Source organism: Limulus polyphemus, unplaced genomic scaffold, assembly GCF_000517525.1.
Source record: "Limulus polyphemus unplaced genomic scaffold, Limulus_polyphemus-2.1.2 Scaffold5717, whole genome shotgun sequence".
NCBI lineage: Eukaryota > Metazoa > Arthropoda > Merostomata > Xiphosura > Limulidae > Limulus > Limulus polyphemus.
Window position 1 is genome coordinate 52,863 of NW_013671327.1, and position 4,769 is coordinate 57,631.

Below are 4,769 nucleotides of genomic sequence, written 5' to 3' on the forward strand. Positions count from 1 at the left end.
GACAACTACACGGATAGCAGGGTTAAAATTATTGCAAATGGTCTGTCAACCTTTCATCTCTATATTTTGGAAGCACGAGCACATGTGTTACTAGTTTGTCAATTTTTTGTAAGTTAAGAAAATCAGTTTACTGCATAAAATTATACATTATATATAAATTATAATGTCTAACAAATCATATGATGTAAATGCTGAATTAACGAGTATGTAACTTAAGTTAAATTTACTAAAATTATTTTTGTGTATTCATGGTGCATTACCTAATCCGGGGTGTAGAAGGTTCGTGCCTATATCATATGTATAGCTTTCTTAATCAATAAATCATATAAAACAGTAAAATATGTAAGTACTCGATAGTTATTCTTGGAAGTCCTAACGAGTTCGTCAACTTCAGTCCTCCTGAAATACAATGGGGAGTACAACGTTCGTTCTTTGAGCACGTGTCTTCACAATAGTTAACGTCGACCCTCCAAACCCGAGCTTTACGACAAGGCTTACTACGGCAGGACTTTCATAACTTCACCAAAATTTTTCAAATATAACGTATATTAAATGTATGAAAACTTTTGTTAACTTCGTTGTTACATTTTTATAAGTGATTAAGTTACGGTATATAACATATTTCTTACTCTTACCTGAGTCTTATCTCAAACCACGAAATACGTTCTATTAATTTGGTAACTTACACATCCAACACACCACAAACACGGTAAGACTGTAAACTCTAAATAACACGCAGAGGCAACAACACTGGGAACAAGTATCCACGGTATAGCGTCATCTGTTGAGAAAGTACTTAACTACTTGTTTTCAAAAATATTTGAACACTTTTTTAAAATAAATAATCAATAGTTACTTAGAAAATCTAAATATATAATTCCTAGATTTTCGTAAGATATTACATGAATAAAATGAATATTGATTATATACACTCACGTGAAGTTTGAACACACCTACACTATAGCATCAGTTCTTAATTACACAACCAAACAAAATCTGAGCTATGATTATCTTACAGTTTATGCAGTCTCTTTAAACACCATGACACCCACCATACCCAGAACTTAGGGTGATATGGGAGTTAATTTCTTGAGTGAAATATACAAGAGTATTGTCAAGCATATTATCTCACAGTGAATAGCAAACTTTACCAACAAACAGCTCAAAAGTAACGTTTCGAGTAAAACAACTTAACCAGGCTAGTCCAAAACTATAGATGTTGAGACGATGTGGTACAGCTGGTGTACTTTGGACGTGTAGCCACACCTTTACATTCTTTCATTACGACTATGTTTCTTTTGACGATGTGGTACAGCTGGTGTACTTTGGACGTGTAGCCACACCTTTACATTCTTTCATTACGACTATGTTTCTTTTGATGATGTGGTACAGCTGGTGTACTTTGGACGTGTAGCCACACCTTTACATTCTTTTATTACAACTATATTTCTTTTGACGATGTGGTACAGCTGGTGTACTTTGGACGTGTAGCCACACCTTTACATTTTTCATTACAACTATATGCTGGGATTTTGAGTGAATTTGAAGCCGACACGAATTTTATTTTTAATTGCAAGTTTTCTCCAAGTGGAAATATTTTTGTACTGACTTCAGAAATGTCTAGCAAACTGATAGAAAATATAGGTTCGAGAAGGTTTGAATTGGTAGTGAAAGAAACTTCATTACCATCAGGTACACATTGTTTACATAGATACAGAAAAAGTGGCTGTTTTACAGTTTTCTGGGTTAGAAGCTTGTCTCATATGCAACTTCTTCGTGAGTGAATAAGGAATCTTTGTTGGCTTATTATTATTATTATTGTAGATAAACTATAATATAAGAAATCATAGTGAGAAAAAAAAACGAACTGTTTTCTGATTTTCTCACGAAGTCTCTAGTTTTCTTAAACATGATTTAGTTTTAATAAACATAACAGAGATAAATTATTTTCTTCGCAAATCCCCCCCCCCCCCCACCCACACACACCTTCGGAGCATTGAGCTCTTTCACACTTACCAGTAATCTTATATTCATAAGAGTTAAACGCCCCCTGAAACTTGAAGCTAGAATTACATTTAATGTTACTGTTGACTGTAAAGGTCACAATAATATTTCTTGTGTTAATATTTTTAGGAAAAGAATATAATCACGTGAGAGGTTTAGTTAAACCTATAATGCTAAAATTTATATTATTTGGAAAATGTTTTTAATATACTTCAACTAAAGATGGGAAATTAATACAATAAAGAAATTCTTTCCCAGTAGCTCAGTGACAAATCTGAAGGCTTATAACGCTAAAAATCGGGTTTCGATACCAGTGGTGTTCACAGGATAGATAGCCAGTTGTATAGCTTTGCGCTTAACAACAACCAAAAGAAAGAAATATCATTATAAAGTTGTGTAATATAGTCAAGAAAGCGAGAATTTTCTGGGTTAATAATTACTTTCTTTCATAAAACCTGCAAATAATTTTTCTATATTTTACTATAATTTCGCCTCAGATTCGTTTTTTTTATTGATTTTGTAAATATTATTCAATATTACCTTTTAGTTACTGGTTAACTTCTTTTGAAAAGTGTACTAACTGTGCTTCGGACTAAATAGTTATTAGAAATGATAATTATACACATAGAAACGCTTCAGTCAGTGATTCAACCACAGCAGCTGTCATCACGAAAGTTCGGTGATTCAACCAAAGTAGCTGTCATCGCGGAAGTTGAGAGATTCAACCAAAGCAGCTGTCATCACGAAAGTTCGGTGCAGCTGCTTTGGCTGAATCACCGAACTTCCGTGACGATAGCTACTTTGGTTGAATTCGTCACGGAAGTTCAAAGATTCAGCCAAAGTAGCTGTCATCGCGGAAGTTGAGAGATTCAGCCAAAGTAGCTGTCATCACGGAAGTTGAGAGATTCAACCAAAGCACCTGCCATCACGGAAGTTCAGAGATTCAACCAAAACAGCTGTCATCACGGAAGTTCAGAGATTCAGCCAAAGCAGCTGTCATCACGGAAGTTCAAAGATTCAGCCAAAGCAACTGTCATCACGGAAGTTCAGAGATTCAACCAAAACACCTGCCATCACGGAAGTTCAGAGATTCAGCCAAAGTAGCTGTCATCACTGAAGTTGAGAGATTCAACCAAAGCACCTGCCATCACGGAAGTTCAGAGATTCAACCAAAGCAGCTGTCATCACTAAAGTTGAGAGATTCAACCAAAGCACCTGCCATCACGGAAGTTCAGAGATTCAACCAAAACAGCTTACTGGGGCAGAAAATTCCATCATTTCTGAACCTGCTAAATTGGAAACTAACCAAGCCTTGGAACTAGAATTAACGACTTGCTTTTGGAAGATTTCATTCAAAAATCTTCAAATATAAAGAAGTTTAAAAATGGGAGAATTTTTGTTTTGTTTCATAACGGAAGAAATATGAGTAAACTGACAAACCATTAAAATAAATACAACAAACTTCTTCACATCCCAGGACTCTTAGAGTTGGAAAAATCGATATGAAAGCTAATTTTTTTCTGTACGCTTAAGTCAATACGGTTGCTGTTTTAGTCTACAGATTTCTACATATATATATATATATATATAAGTATCATGTTAAACCACGTGACAAACTCATTGACTGTTGTTACTTTAGAATAACTGTGAAATGATATGCAATTCGGACAGGGTTAAGGGAGGTGGTATACGTGTCATAGGTCAGCTTTGGTAAGTAATCACTGGGTTTTACGACTGGGCACGACTCTCTACTGTTTGAAATCAGGTAACACGATCCGCTTTACATAAAAAAAAACATGTTAGAAGGAATAGTAGTATGATTTATTGATCCTGTGTTATCCATTCCATTTTTCTTCACATAATATTGTTCGTTCTTACACCGAAACACGTCTAGAATAGATCGAATCTTATTGTACTTGTAATGCTCGCTTCGTGCTTGATCACGCGTATATCACGAAGAAAACTAATGAAAGTCTTCACAACGTATTCTTCTTCGCTTATAAAACAAATTCTTATAACTATGTCGTTATCAGCAACTAGGGTTACAGTTTTTAAATAATATTTGTTTTGGTTAATTTGTCATTTCACGTCCGCTAGAGGACAGCACTGATTAGAAAGTTATGTAAAAGACGGATGAAGCTTTTTCAGTTTCTTGAAATCAAAAACATCAGGAAATAATGTTTGAAATATACATCTCGCCTTGTTGGATACTGAACAATGAACAGGAACTAATGTTTGAAATATACATCTCGCCTTGTTGGATACTGAACAATGAACAGAAACTAATGTTTGAAATAATACATCTTGCCTTGTTGGATACTGAACAATGAACAGGAACTAATGTTTGAAATATACATCTTGCCTTGTTGGATACTGAACAATGAACAGGAACTAATGTTTGAAATAGACATCTTGCCTTCTTGGATACTTAACAATAAACAGGAAATATTGTTTGAAATAGACATCTCGCCTTGTTGGATACTGAACAATGAACAGGAACTAATGTTTGAAATAGACATCTCGCCTTGTTGGATACTGAACAATGAACAGGAACTAATGTTTGAAATAGACATCTCGCCTTGTTGGATACTGAACAATGAACAGGAACTAATGTTTGAAATAGACATCTTGCCTTCTTGGATACTTAACAATAAACAGGAAATATTGTTTGAAATAGACATCTCGCCTTGTTGGATACTGAACAATGAACAGGAACTAATGTTTGAAATAGACATCTCGCCTTGTTGGATACTGAACAATGAACA

At 34.7% G+C, this 4,769-nt stretch overlaps 1 long non-coding RNA gene across 2 annotated transcripts in view; it reads right to left on the bottom strand.

Annotated features, from left to right (window-relative positions):
- LOC111089264 overlaps nt 1–714 on the bottom strand; it is a 52,986-nt gene extending 52,272 nt beyond the window's left edge. Inside the window, exon 1 of one of the 2 annotated variants that reach the window (XR_002613551.1) lies at nt 636–714. This is a non-coding gene — a long non-coding RNA (uncharacterized LOC111089264). Of the gene's footprint in view, nt 1–350; nt 595–635 lie in introns of those variants that run through there. The other variant, XR_002613550.1, reaches the window with a different exon arrangement.
- Nucleotides 715–4,769: the final 4,055 nt, after the last annotated feature.